This window comes from Palaemon carinicauda, chromosome 8 (assembly GCF_036898095.1).
Source record: "Palaemon carinicauda isolate YSFRI2023 chromosome 8, ASM3689809v2, whole genome shotgun sequence".
Lineage (NCBI taxonomy): Eukaryota > Metazoa > Arthropoda > Malacostraca > Decapoda > Palaemonidae > Palaemon > Palaemon carinicauda.
The window spans coordinates 164,818,246-164,836,353 of record NC_090732.1 but is presented as its reverse complement, the minus strand read 5'-3'; the positions used below and the strand labels follow the sequence as shown (position 1 = coordinate 164,836,353).

The window sequence follows — 18,108 nt, the reverse complement described above, 5'->3', positions numbered from 1 at the left end:
TACCATGAAGATTAATTGTATACTTTAATTTGGTGCTATCTTCATAAAGCTTACATGACTGTCTACAAACATTGCTAAGTATGGAATACATTTTTACATATTCCTTTTGGGAATTTCACAAGTAAACCAAACTTCAATCAACTATCTTTTTATTACAAATTACAAGTCATCCTTCAGTTTACAATAAAACAATACAATTAGTTAGACACATACTGGTTCAACAGCAGACAAGTGACCTAAATAGCTAAGTTATCTCGTGGCAATGCAACTTAGTGATCGGAGACTCAATAGCCCTTCACCTACACGTGAACCACAAGGCCATTCTAAGGTCCATGGGATAGGCCTTTCAAATATTTTTCCGATATTCCTTTTACAGTAATACCCTTATTTTTACAAGGCTAAGATGCCATTTCAGATTGATCACTGGAACTATAAATGCAGCGGTTATTTAGTTAATTGCGGGCAGGATTTGACCAGTTTCAATCACCCTGCTGGTAAATCTTAGTCTGACTAATCACAGCCAACCAACTTAGTATGGGTGTCTCAGACTAGTAGTTTTGCCGATCATGGCGATACACGTATCCCTTCACCAAGTTAAGGTCTCCGCGCTCAATAGTTAATACAAAACAGAACAGGAGTACTGTACACGTATTTATCTATAGGTGCATTATAGAGGACTATAAATATCAAGGTTCAATATTTCCTGACATTGGAAGATTACCAACACGTTTCGCCCTTATCAAAAGAACATGACAGCATCATGAACATTCTTTTTTTTTATATTGCTGATTAAGGTAGAGCTATTGCTGTTAGGATCACGACCAGCTAGCAAAGATTTGGAATTTTTCTTTGAAAATTTACCTATATTTACACATCTCAAGACCTTCCATTGAAATGTTACCAATCTACTGATAAAATTGAAGTTACAACAGTTATTTGATGTTGAACTGAATATTTCTAAAACCTTGAAAATAAGGACAATCTTAATACGTTACAAACAGTGTTGTAATGCATTGTTATTATAAGGCTCATTTAATCAATTCTTGTTTATTACTCAAACTAAACTCAGATTCTTATCTCTATTATTAATCTAATTTGCCTTGGTTATCGAGCCACATCTTGACAAAACAGCCACCTTTTGTATACGAAATGTCCAAACCACTGTTATGAGACTAAATGAACTTTCTTAGACTGAAAGACTTTCAGTACGATTTAGAAAAGTCTCTCGAACCGACAGACTTCTAAGAAGAAGAAAAAATGTTACAGACCTCATGAACAAAAACAAACTGAAAAGCTTTCTCGGCAAAAAAATTCGCCTCAACCCGATATACTTTGAAAGCAAAATAGCAGAAAACGACTTGTCTTTGGAAAACAATAACTTTCAACTTTCTATGAACCAAATAACCTAACAGTAACATATTTCCACAATGGTTTTCCTGGCACAACACTGCAATTTCAGACTTATGAAAGCCTTAATGAAATAGACCTGATTATCATTTTTTTTTTTTTTTTTTTTTTTTTTTTAACAGGACAGACATTCCTGGGACAAAAAATAATACTTCTTGGCTAAATGCTCTCCAAAATTCACCCAAACAAAGTCTCCAAAAGCAAGAGAGTTTTTAAAGTAAACAATATTAAGTAATACAAATTTCCCAAAATAAAACAATGAAGGAAAAAAAAAGCCAACTTCTAGAACGAAAAAAAAAAAAAAAAAAACTACACAATCATATAGGAGAAAGTCAACTATTGGGCAAAATAATCAAATTCCAAAACACACTTTCTATGAACAAAGCTCTCACTTATCTAGTAGAAAATATCAGGTATCAGATAGAATTTTTTTTTTTCATATAAAAATTCTCTCTACTTTCTGGGAAACTCCCAATCACCTTGTTAAAGATCTCTTATTTCCTAGGCTAAATAACTCATTAGGAAAAATCTCTTAAACTTTCACACAACTAGTCTTTTTGGCAAAATCTTCTCAATTTTATTTATAAAAGAAACAACTTTGTTTTGTAAGCAGAAAAAAAAATCTTCCCTTTCTAGGTAGGACAATTCTCCACTTTTCAGCAAAAGCTTCTCCAAAATCAAAGTAACTTGGTGAAAAACAAACTTCCTTAAACAACAAACCATTTTTTTTTTTTACCATAAACAAATTTCTATGTAATGGAATAAAAATCTTGCAAATCGACAGTTTCTAGAGAGGGCCAATCTCAAATCCCCTTACAAGCTAGACAAGGAAAACCTAGAATAAAAATCTTAATATTTTCTGATAACTAATACATTTTAGCTACAACAATTCTCTATAAAAGAGTACCTTCGAAGTTAAAATATCATAAATACTACCATCTAACCTATCACAATTTATAAAAGAAAAGTAATTAATGAACATTCTCCGAAAACATTCCAACACCTTATGACATTTATTTAAAAACTGGCCTTTTAGGCAAATTTTTAGAGTAAGCTTAAAGAAAAAGTTATCAACTAACATACTTTCAAGGGGAAGACTTGAAGGGAATTATAGACTTCCAAGCTGGATACTGTCTCAGCAAAACAATGGAATCAAAGATGAAACTCACAAACCCAGACATTCTTCAGAAAAAATATTAAGCTTGCACTTTGAGATATATCTCTTGGGAAAAGTAGATACAAAGAGCCTTCCTATGTCAAGAATTGAACTAACTGTTTATGATTGTTAGCTAAAGAACAAAAAAATTCTACACAAAAGAGTTGTAAAAAAAAAACATGCTTTCCTAATGGAAGTGTGGCAAAGTTTCATGAATGTGTGTGGGGCAGAAAGTTCATGAATGTAAAAGGGGCAAAAAACTTAATGAATGCATGCAGCAAAATACTTCATGAACACAGATTTGCTAAATAGATTCATGAATGCTAAAGTGTGGCAAATAACTTCACGAATGGAAACTGTAAGGAAACAAACCATAAATCCAAGTGACAATAGACTTCATGAATGCCAAAGTTGCAAAATATTCATGAATACCAAGCATGACATTACCTGGAATGCATAGGTATCATAACAGACTGGCTACTTGACCAATTTCAAAACATAATTGATATCCAGAAATGTAGCATCTTTTGCAAACTAACAGAAGTTCTTAAATCCACCGACTACTAAAGTCTACCTCAGCTTTTGGAAGCCAAACCAAAAAGCTATACATAAAAACTTTCTGTATCAGCCTTAAAAACGTTAGAAGTATTTTGGGACTAACGTGAAGGAAAACAAAATCAAACTATGAATGTTTTCTGAGCCATATCTTCTTGCAGATACCAAGTAACAAAAGCTGACATCTAAAGTGAAGATGAGTATAAATTGTGAAATTTACCAATAATCCAATACTAGAGCCAAAATTAATTTCATCCAGTAGATCTATCTCAAACTCCATATCATAAGCTTAACTGTTAAAAACTAATATTAAATCACAGTCCACTTTTAGGTATTAGATTTTGTACACCAAAGTCCATTTCCACAAATCAATTTCTGATAAACCTCCAGTTGAATTCTAAATCTGCTGTCACCACCTATTTACTGAATATCAAATACTTTGTCATCAACCACCACCTGCGTGTAAACTATTGCAAAACAAAGATTTGACAAGGTTGTCTTGCATAAAGATTTCAATGCTCATGTTGAGAAAAAGCAGGCACAAGCAATATAAACACTAATGGCCTCTGATTATATGAGCTGAACACAATCTTCTCATACTAACAATATTCGAGCTCAAGGAAAAGCCCTAATACACAGGGATGTTTCCTGCATACAAGCACATACTAGACTACACCATCACCATACCAATTCTAACTAATAATGTAAGCATAACCAAGATCAACACAACAAACTTTGGTATACAAAATTTCAAAACCACTGTTTTGAGACTAAATGAACTTTCTTAAACTGAAAGACTTTCCATATGATTTAGAAAAAAGTAATGAACTGACTGACTTCCTATGTAAAAAATTCCAAACTGATAGGCTTTCTTTGCAAACCAAATGCAAAATTTTAATGAAAAAACTCCCACCAACCACTTTCTTAAGAGACATGAAATGACCCAAAATGAGACTTCAAATAAAAAACTTTCAAACTAACCATCTTAGCAAAACACTAGCTTTTGAGACTTCCTACAAAAACCTCTCAAAACTGACAGACCTCATGGGCAAAACACTTCAAATTCCTATTAAGAACCAAAAAAAACAATACTTGGGAAGCAAAATTGCAGGACCTGGCTTTTCTTTAGAAAACATTCCAACTTTCAATTTCCTTTGAAGAACCAAAAACCTAATAGTAGACTCTTGTCACATGACAGGTTTCCTGGAAAAATTCCTTTAAAATTTCACAATTTCATGAAAACCTTATTTAAATGGATTTCAAGTCCAATTTTTTCCAACAGACGTACATTCTAGTAAATGCCTATCTCGAACTTGAGTGGGTTTCTTAACAAAAAAATCTAACATTGATTCCAGAGATGAGAAAAAAAAATAAACATGACATGATACTACTTAGACAAAAGCTCTCCAAAATGTTTTCCAAGCAAAATTCACTAAAAAAGCAGAAGAGCTTTCTGAAGTAAACAATGTAAGTAGTACCAATCTCTCATACTAATACAAATACGGACAAATTTTAAAAATAAAAAGTTCACTTTCTAGAAAAGCACACCACTATAGGAGAAAGAAAAATAAAGTGCTGGGCAAAATTATCTACTTACAAGACAAAATCCTCTCCTAATTCTAGACAAAACCTTCCAACTTTCTATAAAAAATACTTTACACTTATCAAGTAGAAATAATCAGGTACTAGGCATATTTTGCAGGACAATTGTTCTCTTTCCAGCAAAAGCTTCTCCAAAATCAATCTAACTTTTGGGAAAAAAACCTAAACAAGACCTTTTTTTTTTTTTACCCAAAAACAAATATCCATGTAATAGAATAGAAATCATACAAAGCAATAGTTTCTATAAAGGGACAATCTCAAAGCACCTTATAAGCTAGTTAAGGAAAAAAATAAAATAAAAATGTCAAAATTTTCTGATAAATACATTTTAGCCACAACAGTAATCTGAAGCAGTGTACCTTCCATGTTAAAATCTCCCAAAATATCTTAAATACCATCCAATAAGAATATCTAAACTATCAAATCTAATAAAACACAATAAACATTCTCTTAGAACATTCCTACACCTTAAAGAAAAAGTGACAAACATACTTTCAGAGTAAAGACTAAGAGCATTATAGACTTCCAGGCTGGATACAAAGTCTTGGCAAAGCAATGGAAACAAGAAAAAACTCGAGAAATTCTTCAAAGAAAAAATAAAGCTTTCACTTTGAGACATATCTCTTGGGGAAAATAGATACAAAGACAGACTTCCTATGTCCAGGATCTGAACTGTATATGATTCTTGGCTAAAGAACAACAGATACCTTTTACACTTAAAAGCAAGTTGTACACAAAGTACGCTTTCTGAATATAAGTGTGGCAAAAAGTTTCACGAATGTAAATGTGGCAACAAGCTCATGAATGCAAAATGGACAAAAAACTTCATGAATGCATGTGTGGAATAATACTTCACGAACACAAAAGTGGTAAACTTCATGAAAACAAAAGTGTGGCAAATTACTTCATGAATGCAAATGTAAGAAAACAAAAGCATAAATGCAAAGGTGGCAAAAAACATCATGAATGCCAAGTATGACATGATCTAGAATGCCTAAGTATCACAACAGAAACTTGCTACTCGACAAAATAGACGTCCAGAAAAGTGGAATCTATTGCAAACTAATAGAAATTCTTAAATCCAAAGACTACTAAAGTCTACCTCAGCTTTCAGAGGCCAAACCCCAGAAAAAAATTTCTGTATCAGCCTCACAGACATGTTGAAGTATTATGGGACAAACCTGATGGAAAACAAAAATCTTAAACACTAAATATTTCCTGAGCCCTATCTTCTTGCAAATACCAACATAAGTCGACATCTGAAGAATATAAACAGACATTTACCAACATTTCAATACTAGAGCAAAAAATTAATTTGATCAAAAACAAATAGCGGTATATCGAGTCAAGCTGCGTATCAAACTTAACTATGATACAAACTAAAATACAATCCCAATTAATTTTAGGTATTACATTTTGTAAACTAAACTCCATTTTCACCAATCAATTTCTGATAACAGTTGAATTCTAAATTTGCTGTCACAACCTAACTTCTGAACATCAAATCCTTTAGTGTCTTCAAACACCACCTGCATATACTCTCACAAAACAAACAGATTTGACAAGGTTGTCTTGCATAGATTTCAATGCTCAGGTCCAGGAAAAGCAGGCACAGGTAAATAAACACTGGTGGCCTTCGATTACAGTCCGTAGAGCTGAGCACGATAGTCATGCTAAATATTCCAGATCGAGGAAAAGCTCTCAAACACAGGAATGCATCCGAGATCCACGCACTAGCACAGGCTAGACTACACCGTCGCCATGCAGAGCCACACTAATAATGTAAGCATAACTAGAAACAGGTGTGGGGTAGAATGTTGGACACCGAAATTTGTGAGCTTCAAACTAGATAAGAAAACATTACATCGAAAGCTGTTCTATAAAGAATGGCAAACAACGCTAGTTCTCAACGAACTTCGAGCGAAAAGGAAAGACCAGTGTACAACAAAGAGTGCTTTTAGTGTCATGATACTGTAAAAAAGATTAGGATTTTTATATTTTAATCATATTCGATCTTTTGTACTTAAAAATGTTGAGAAATATAAAGATGATGTAATGTTAACACATGCCAAAAAGTTATTTTTTCTAGGGGGATTTTATAAACACCCGACAGTTGATGTAAATAAAGCTGTGTATAACTTTTCAGATAGGCTCTTCAGTAGGAGGGAGAAAGAATTACTATCCTTAGGGTTAGAACAATTTTGTTTCTTACGTTAAGAGTTCCATTGGCAATTGTCTTTTGAATTGTTTGTTGATAAACTTCAAGTTAGACCACATAAACAAGGCGAGACGAAAGAAGTACTTTATAGTCAAATGAGATAATTACAGTATATGGTAATGTCAAACAAACAAAGATCTGAGAACAGAACGAGATTCTTTCATAAAAACGACATACAAATCTTAAAGTTGGGAAAAGATGAAAATTTGATCATATGTAAACCGAATAAAGGGAAAGGAGCAGTTATAATGATCAGACTATTTAAAAAAGGTAAAGGGGGTACTTGAAAAGGATAATACTTTTGAAAAGGTAAATGTAGATGACCCAAACACGATATTGCTCGAAGAGACTTAACAGAACTCTAAGAAAATTGCAATCAAAGGGAATTTTAACAGAAAAAGTCATTGACTAGTTATATCCAACTGCATGTTAAATGCTCAACGCAAAATCTGCAAGTTGGCTTTTGTCTAAATTATTGAATCATGATGCATTGAAGAAGGATGAGAGAGATCCTTTTCATATTCAATTTACAAAGGGCCTCTCTTCATTAACCGACATCTATGAGGAAGGCTCTGACACTGAGCGGCCTAATTTCTGCAAATTGATATATGCTGCGGAAGCAATTTGTCTTCACTAAGCTCTTTCATGCAGACTGGTGTGATGAAAAAAACTGACACTATAAACTAATTACAGTGCAATACTTGAACAATGGAGAACACATGTTTATTTTGCCCATATGCTGAGCAGAGGTTGGAGGCATAACGTCTAACACTTTGGATGCAATTCTGTTGGTGGGTAGAAAGTGCTAAAAAAACCTCAAAGCCTTTACCAACCAAAAATAACACGAAAGGCTTATATATGGCCGTCACGTACATTTGTGGGCCTCAGAAAAACACTCAAGCCCCCAATACCTGACGGCACGATTATATGAAAGAAATTCTAAACTACTGGGATGAGCTTTTCAATGCTACGCTGTACCCTCTTTAACACTTAATGAGTTTGTTATTGATGCTCTGCCTAACTTAGGACTCATCCATGACCTGAAGAAGTTTCCAGTATTGAATGAAGTTTTGACTGCAAACTTTAAATAATCATATTTGCTTCTTTGTTAAAGAAAATAAAATTTTTATACCCATAGGCTCACCCAAAAACCCATCTTTATCAAACAAGGATGACGAGGTTGCAAGGAACTACTGAGCTTGAGGAGGTCTCAAACATCAGCCAATATGCTAATCCATTATAAGAAAATTTCTGACAACCGAACTCTACATACCGAAAGTTGAATATTAAATATGCTGTCACCACCAAATCTTAGCATATGTCATTAAACAACACCTAAATACAAAACAACTGAACTGACAAGGTCATCTTACATGGAGATTCAAGAAATTGCGTTAGGGAAAAGCAGGCACAGGCAATATGATATCTAAAGGAAACAGAGTCAAGTTATTGAAGACCTGCATAACTTTTAACCCCTCCAGGACCTTGACAAATGCCCAGGATTGCAAAATGTTCTAAGCACAATCAAAAAGCATTAAAAGCAAAACATAGGGTGCTGACAGCCCTACAGGTGAAATTTCTAGATATATAATGAAGTATGTATTCCCACTCCTCTATTTCTTTCTATTCAAGCTACAATTGTAGTTAAAAAAGGAGCAGAAATACACCAGGAAGATGTCATTGTTGTCCAAAATCCTAATCTGATGTGTAAAACATTTGCCAGGGTTTACAAACCCAGGATTCATCTGGTGAGCCCTAGCAATGCACACTGACCAAGGAAGCAATAGTATTACATTTAAGGACTCATCATAGAACGATAGCATCAGTCAGTGGATAAATATTATATTAGATTAGACAAACAAATGCCACCTAAAGCCAATTCTTTCAGAATTCTTTACTCCACCGTTTTGACTAGAGAAAATCCTAATGGATACAGTACCACACAAAACATTATTTCTATCAAAATGTCCTCATAATTTACCTATTACAATCCTATCCATCATAATTTATTGATATGAAATAGAGAAAAATAACCACTATCTTGATCATTTCTTCATCCAAAAGACTAATTTATTCTATACAGACCCAAGTTTTAAAATATAAAAAGTCAAGACAATACTGTCACCTGATGTTCTTTTTTGTAAAAGGACACTTTCAATCCATTACCAAAAAAGATTTTTTCATATCCCTAAAACTAGAAAGGTAACCTGAATATGATGTCGGTTTCCATGTAACCATTCAAGGACAGGATAATCGATTATTCTAAAAATCAGTTTTGCATTCAGTGAACACAGCATCTGTCAGTCATTAAGCTTCCAACTAAAGACACTTTATAAGGTATTCAGTGATAGTAAGACTTTCAAGTTTATGAAAGAGAGATATACTTGTCTCACAGTTGGTTGTTTTACCATCAAATTACCTGCAAGTTTAGTAACCAAAACACTGTCTAATTTCTGACTTATGAATTTAGACGATTTCTTTCACAGACTTCTAAAAGTGGCCATTGTATTACTTATCGCTCCTTCATGTTAAGTACATTTAATGGATATAAAGACCAAGAAAAAATGGTACTTGAGCCTCAAGCTATTACCCCCTTTCAAAATGGCAGTATGTGTCAAAATGTTTATAGTATTGCATATTTTTAACCAAAGGATTAACTTGACTAATTAAATACCTCACTATAACTAATTTGTACCTTTTGAGACATCTGACAGGATATGAAAATATATCAATACTTACACAATTTTGTAAAATACAGTTCATGTAGCTTAAACTTCTGTAAAAATCAGTATGTGATCCAAGTCTATCGAATTCACACTATGCAAAATTACAAGATTTAATTTATGAAAATATGCTTTAAACAGAAAAAAAGGCTCGAATAAATTGTTTTTCGCTATAAATCGCCAAATTTCATGAAATGGCACGGGAATTCGTAGTTCTAAGATTTGAATTAAGATTCAGCAATAAAATTTTTCCAATATTTACCGACATGAAAAAGTCCCTAAAAAATCCTAGGTTTTCTATGAGGTTTTGCAATAGACAACAAATTTTCTATAACAACACGACCTGTAAAAAATCTCAAGAAAAACTCAAAAGTAGAATATCGAAGAGTACGCTTAAACCCAGTAGAGTTCCTCATGAGTTATTCATTGAGAAATTGTACAAAGGACACTCAGTGGTAATCACTCTTCGACATTACTAAAGAGAAATTTGATTGTTAAAACTCTACACATTTCTACATAACGTTTCAAAAAACATTTACATGTGAGACATAAGTATTTGCCTACATACTAAATCTCAGACATTGGTGAGAGAAAGTAAGCAGATGGCTCATCTCAGAGGTAACCTTACCACCTCCCTTGATTTTCTGTGCGTAGCAGTTTTCTCTTACATAGGAAAGGGACTAAACAGCCTCCCACACTGACAGAGAAAAAGGGTATGCAACTGGGAGAGCACAAGGTTAGTGAGGGACTTTACCACTTCAGCAATCAGCTGTCAGCTTAGAAAACAGGTCTTTGAATCTGCTTCGAAGCTGATAACTGGCTGGTTACTCCCTGCCGAGAACACTCCCTTGGGTCATTGCAATGCTGACTCCAAGGAGTTCTCTTTATTTTCAAGTCTTTACAATTTTTCTAACTACATTCTTTTGGATTTTGTCTAACTACACATTTCATATCTGTGAACTTCTGTACTTCAACTTACTCGTGGAATTAAGCCACAATAATCTGTAGCGTATTTTATAGTAGTGTTTATAGAAATTGCTAAAGTTTTAAGTTTGTCTTTAACTAAAAGAAAAACTGCTTTTGTTCTCTGTCCCTAACTCAAAAAGTTATTCCATATTAAAGCTTAGAACAAAACTGAATTTAACACAAAGCATTAACTGTTCCAAATACAATAAATTAGTTTATTAAAAACCTCTTAAATAAAAATAGCTTAAACACACTATCCAGCAAAGTTAAGATCAGAATGTAGAGAATAAGAAATCCGAAAGGAACAATATTCAACAGGATGACACGAGCCCAAGTGCCAAGAGTGCTGTGATATTTCAGAGCATGTGAAATGAACAAAGCAAACAACAGTGAGAAATGATGCTTTGCGCGCGTGCGCGCACACACACCGAGAGAGAGAGAGAGAGAGAGAGAGAGAGAGAGAGAGAGAGAGAGAGAGAGAGAGAGAGAGAGAGAGAGATCTCTAACAAAGAATGGCTAGAAGAGCCTCTTATCTGTTGTCTATAGCAAACACTACTGAAAAGATTAACAATAATTCAAATACCTAAAACCTAGATTATAGGGGGACACTGCATGGTATACATATGGAGACAGCTATAATTAATCACACTACATCTAGTGACTAGGTGAGAACTGAGCAGTTGAAATTCAGAAGTCCTTATACAATAAAATTATGATACAAATTGGTATTACAGAATATTCCCATTACAGTTCGTGAATGTGTAAATTTCAACTTTTCAACTTAATAAACAATTAACTTTTCAACTTAATAATCAATTAAAGTTTGATGGGAATTATGTGAAACATGAACATTGATAAAGAAATGATTTATACCTTAACCTAAAAAAATCCTCCATATGTCAAGACACTGTCACTTTAGAAACTAAAATCTTCAAGAACTATAAATCAGAAACACTGAAATAATCTTCCCAAGACCTTAAGTCTATACATTTTAAAAAATTTAGATTTTCTTGTTAAGTCTAACTCCAAATAATGCCTGATGACTTTATTCCCAAGATGAAATATAAATCTTCATACAAAATTTTACTTCTGTTATCTGCTTAAAAGGTCACTTTACATCTAATCGTGAAATTACCTACACTTCATTTGACCACTTAAATAGCTACTTTATAAGGTATTAATACAGGTACTTAAATAGAAATTACCTAAATAGCTTGACAATCTTGATGGAATGTTTTCTTTTTTCAGTAAAAATCTGTCAAATACTTCTCTGGTAAAAGATACTAAGCTCTTTTGATAATCTTCAAGAAACCAGACCTGCGAGTCATATTAACCAAAAACTATCATAACTGACGCTATTCACCAATATTTATGGTTAGGTCTTAATTTGATCTTGCTTACAAACAAATGCCCAAGACTATTGACAATAATGGAAAACTACCCAAGATTATGCAATTCTAAACCAAGTGTACTTATCAATTCATGTGTAATATTTTAATACGATATCAAACACCTAACTAATAGCACTTTTAATCAAATAAAGATTAACTCAAATTAGAAAACTATCAAACTACCCTCTACACAGTACTTTCATTTTGAATCTATAAAGTAATTCAAATACAAAATCTAAATTTGTTAAGAGAAACATCTAAAATTCACTTTTTCAAACATTTCAAAGCATTATCATCATACAAAACTCATGAAATCTGAGCTTGCTAATTTATACCTTGTATACCAAACACTACTTTGTTAAGTATTTTTAATTAGGGCTGCTTATAAATTCATAGACATTACACTTTAAGTACCATTACCAAACCCTAATTCCCTTGAAAATATAATTTTGTTTGCAACATCCACATGCCGACAGTGTCTTGAAATATGCAGAGGCGCCATGATAATAATGATCTTGATAAGGTAATAAACGGTATCTAAAACTTTAGTTTTTAATGAATTTGTCTAAGTTTATCAAGATGCATTATTTTCATGGTAAACTTAATACTAACCTATGAAACTATTGAATATTAAAAATTATGGCAATTCCTCTGTCAATATATTCTATACCTGTGTATTTCCTATTATAGATTGTACTAATACTTATGTAACTTGGAGGCTATTAAGAAAATCATTCTTAACTTTGCCATACTTGAATACCGTATGTACTCGTGTAACATGCGAGTTTTCAAGAGTAATTTTAAAGCTAAATTCTAGGGGGTTGCATCCTACTCGCTATTTAAATTAGCATGTGCACTCTTGGACTAAGCTAAATCGTTGCCCAAACCATATAACCATTTTTACATAGGTAAAATTACGGCAATATTCGACACGTACGCAAAAAAAAAAAATCATAATTTTGATTAAACTGGTTTCAATTAACTATACCCAATATTCACATTGTAGTGTATTTAATCTCTTCCATTGTTTACATTTATAAGTTGATCAACACTACAATCTATGCTTTCCAAATCAGCTGAAGAAGGCAAACTACCAAAGGTTATATAATTTTTCCTACAAGAAACAGTTATTACTTTATTTTCCAATAGCAAACTAATTTCAATAGTTTTATTTATTATTTTTTCTTTTATTTACCCTCGAGTTGAATCACATATAGAAGTTATCCAGAGATTTATTAATGTTGCCGATGAACGATAACGTAGTTTATAGCTGTGGTGCTCGATTATAAAGCTTAGGAAATTATTTATATCATTATATGACTAAACTATATTCTCAGTTTTCACACTTACATTATATTTGAAATGTAGCATTACTTTTAATTACGCGATTTACACATTCCTAGGTTCCCACTAATTTTTCTTTCATCATCGGACACGGCTTTCGCCCGATTCCAAACAGAATATTGGCAATGAATATGGTTTGCTTTCTCACCTTTATGTACAGCGTGCTATTTATATTTGGCAGTATATTTACTTGATCTTTTCTCCATAGCAAATACGGTTGTAAATTAAAAACAGTCTTATGCTACTTTGTTACAACTACTGTACAGGAACTGTCTACAATCATATGATAATTGTAATACAAGCAAAACAGCTGCCATCCGATTCGATTGTTGATAATAAAACAGCTGATTTGTGTTTACTCATGATTATAATGTTACTAAAAGTACTTTAATCATTCTCTTTTTTTTTTTAAACTGCTGAAATAGAATATGAGAAATAAATGGAGTAAAGGAAGTTAGTCTACTGTACTGTAATTTGGTTTCTCAAAAAAGTAACTCACATGATACAAGAGATATGATAAAGTCACATTTTATAGGTAAAAATTTGGGGGTCGCACAATACGCAAGAAAGGCTGTTACACAAGTATATACGGTAATTACAATAAATACCTTAACTACTAACACCTAACGAATGGAAGCTTGTTCAATTATATGAAACATTGTAAAACTACTTGCAACAATTCTTTGTTTTGCCAAAAATTACTCAGCTAGTTCAGATTTTGTCCAACAGGATATAGGTAACACAATAATTCCTAACTACCATACTGGGATCTTGATAAAACAAATTCTAATCTTCGTAACTAATTGCAATTAAACACCTTAACTTCAGGAATATTAGTGTGAATCACATTAAACACCTCACTGATCTAACAAATATGGATTAATTACTGAATTTGGGGTTGAAACTATATGCTGACCTCTGAGCTACCTAATTCCCTCAACATATTTTTAGTACTATCTTGGAATAGAAAATTGACCTGATATTTAATAAACTAATTATGGATAGATGTACTGTATTACTAATTAAGACTGATGCCTGATATTACGGTATTGAAGTACCATATAGTGAAGCCTAATGAACTTGCCCATGTTAAAGTAAGAGGTTTCTCCTTTGCAATGACAATAAGTAATTTGGAACTGGGCATATCACTGGTTAACTAATACATTAACAATTCGAAAATCTTAACCATAAATCAAGTCCTATTAGTGAAAAACAGAAAATTATACTGTAGGAACTAAATTGCTTATCAAGACTACAGTATTTCAAAAGCTAAATGGGCAATGGTTTTGCAAAGAAACAACACATTCTTTTCCACTGCCTCTAAAGAAGGAGTTAGGTGTCTTCTTATGTAGTAGAATCTTGAAGATTTCTTTTGAGGAAAGTTTTCTTGAATAAATTTGCTGGTTTTTGAAGGTGGTTATCTGCGAAGTAAAGAGACAATTTAATCATGTCATGTTACGCCAAGATAAAAAAGGCTTCTAAAATGTTTGAAATTTAAGCATGAAGTTATAACCAAGCCTGAAGCATAGTAATTCCAAGGCTCTTTTTACTCTAAGGGTTACAGAATGGTCATGGGCTTTTGATCTGTATCGACCGACATGAGTGAATTATCATTATAATCATGTTTACTTGTGTCAGGTTATACCTTCATAAGACCATATTTAATTTTGGCCCACATCTCTTTAACTTACAAATCAAGTTCCCTAAATTAACCCCATTATCTAACACCAAAATCTAAGCTTTTTTTAGTTCAAGTATTGAAAAAATATAACTGTTTGGGTTTCAAGTGCGTTTATTACATAAAGGCCATTGGATAAAACTGGTATCAACTCCCATTAAAAAAAAAAAAAAAAAAACAGGGATCTAACAAATCATGCTGAACATATACTTCAAATGTATATTTTGCAATCTTTTAAAACTAGTACATCATCTACTAATAGCGATATTGCAATTTTTCATCCTTAACTTCGATTTCTCTCAATGCATTTTTTTTTCAACAGATTTTCTATAAAAAAAAATTTCATTTACTATTTTATTATAAAAATAGTTCATACAATATCCCACAAACTTCATAAACAAAAACTCTGTCCCAATCTCTAAGGTGCATTACACTGCATCAATTACACAAGACATTTGCATAAGAAATCTCCTAAATATTTGCAAGAGACAAAACCACTCTACGGCATCTTTACATCAAGTACTGATAATGGCCAAAGTGTTAATTTTCATGATAAGCATGTTCAGAGATACTAAGATCCCTAAAAATGTTCCTCGCCAAAACACTTCAATCCATAAATCTTTACTACAAAATAATCATAAGGCCAACACTATATCCAGCTCCAGATATCTTCAAGGCCATTTAACTCTTTTAGCAATAAATAACAGTACTTCTGGCAGCACTATCTGTGTTTGATTTTTATTTGGCATTGTGGTAACTTTACTGTTAATACTGTTATTTCTTTTATTGCTTTATGAAGTATTTGCTTTCCTTTTGACTATTTCCCCTTATTCTGTTTCCTTTTGCAGCTAATGAGTACAACATTAAGAATTATTAACTTTAACCCAAGTAAATGGCTATTTTTAATATTGTTGCCTCTAATTTTGACCTTATGTTAAAAGACCTATTTCAAGGCATTTTACGTTTATGGTGAAGAATTGATAGAATATGGGGCAGAGATTTATTTGGAGAAAAACGCTAATTTATCATCAAGTGAACTAAATGATGAGTTCACTAATAAAGGAAAGCTTCAGATGCTAAACTGGATACTGACCACTGCATGTGGAGTTGTACAGCTGAGTAAACAGGGTTTTTAGTGTAATATACCGTATAGTTTTATATGCTTGTGTCATTTTGAATACATTAAATCTGGTGAAATGAGTGCACAGACCACCGTTAAGTATAGAGATGTCATTTGAGAAATGAGTCATATGTCAGTGTAATGAAGATTCTTAGAGAATGAAAGAGTCTGGTGCTGACATATGATATTGCTGTACTATGTTCTAGTGAATGTTGTCTCATTTACAAATCAAACTTATTATTAATATAGAGATTAAAGACTGGACTGAGGATTGAATAAAAGTAACTTATTAATTCAAGTTAAAATTAATTGTACAAGAAACTAATGTAAAAAACTGGGGATACTGTTTTATAGTTAATTCTAAAGATGAAATTACTATTGTACGGAAGTGAATTAATGGGATTTCAGTGTATAAATATACAAATAAAGCACATAAGAAATAAAAGTTTCATTCTGGTCCAGAGTGACCCCTGGGGTTTTTAGAAAACAAAAGAATTCAATGCCAAGCATGACCATTTTACGTTACTATCAATCAAAAGCAAACTCCTGTCTTATACTGCATAGCATTTACTTTTATTAGTCTCACCTCTACGAGTTACAAATCTCCATGACAAATAGGCCATATGACGAACAAGCAGCCTCAACAGACATTTACCGTAACTTCTTATATGACTATCTCAAAGTCAAAAGATGATCCACCTGAAAGAGAACCACACCATTAGATCTTGATGAACCATAGGTACGTAAAATGGCATAAAATTCTTGCATAATACATCCTAAATGAACCTCTCTACTTGGTGTTATCTTCATAAATGTCAAATTATGGAAACAAATTTCATTACTGTAAACATAACTTCCCTTCACAGAATCATCCTGGGTTATCCTTCAACTTCCGAATATTCTTGAACTGTCGGAAAGTATCGGGCAATGAAGATTAATATTGCAAAACCTATGTGACTAAAATCCTTATCACCTAAGATATATAACTTATAAAGTTCACAGTTGTTACATGAACTTCTTTATTCCTGTTTACAATGGTCATCTGTGCCATGTTGACTGTATATACCTGTATAGATCTTTTATATCTAGGCTCCAGGGAGTATAAAATGACAAATTTTCAAGATTTGTATTTTGCCTAACTATTCAAACCTGAATCCTTTGCTATAGGGGATGGATAAAAGGGATGGCTGGAATAAAGTAGTTGAAACTTTTAATGAGGTTTGAATAAGCACGTAATTACCCCGTCGGCAGCGGGGAGGCAACCACCCCTCCTGTAGCTCACTGTAATCTCACTTGGATTACAAATTATCTTAAAAATTTGTGATTTGTTCCAACACATGCAAACCATCGTCCATTACTATAAGAGACTTGTCCTTAGGCGGGAGGAAGTCCCCATTCCAACTGACTGGGAACCAGATTTAGCATTGAGCCAATGCCTATGCCTGGGCTCCTTCACTTCATGATCATGAGAAGCATCAGGAGTCACGGCCCGAGCAACGAAGGGTTGTGCTGAGCTAAGGCCAGAAACACTGTGGCGACTCAGACCTGAGATTGAGATGAAGTTATGGTCAATTAAAGTAAAATGAGTTCCCCTATCTTTAGATTAAGTACAGCTTGTGAGGTTTTCAAAGAGAGGGTTAAAAATTTTAAAAGAAAAGAAGGCCAGTCACTCGCACCTTTCATTCCAGACTTACTGGTAACCTTAGCCCTTGATCTACAGATACTGGTCCTGTTAAGGAATCAAAGCAGCTAAATCACCTGCTGAGCAGCAATCACAGGTCCCAGGGTGAAAGTACCCATGGGACTGCAAGTCACATTCGCACGTAATGGGTAGTGAACGTGGTCTTTCTTCCCCCAGCCCTGCCCTAAGAACCTGCACCACAAAAAGGTTCTTCTTGAAAGCTAGGGAGGCACCAATACCTCCATCATCATAAGCCTTCACGGAACA

General features: G+C 33.2%; 1 long non-coding RNA gene across 2 annotated transcripts in view; it reads right to left on the bottom strand.

Moving 5' to 3' along the window:
- Window positions 1-2,689: 2,689 nt before the first annotated feature.
- LOC137646101 (uncharacterized) overlaps window positions 2,690-18,108 on the bottom strand; it is an 85,831-nt gene continuing 70,412 nt past the window's right edge. For both annotated transcript variants that reach the window (XR_011045392.1, XR_011045391.1), the window contains 2 exons: window positions 16,747-16,859; window positions 2,690-14,783 (listed from right to left, as the gene is read on the bottom strand). This is a non-coding gene — a long non-coding RNA (uncharacterized lncRNA). The remainder of the gene's footprint in view (window positions 14,784-16,746; window positions 16,860-18,108) is intronic.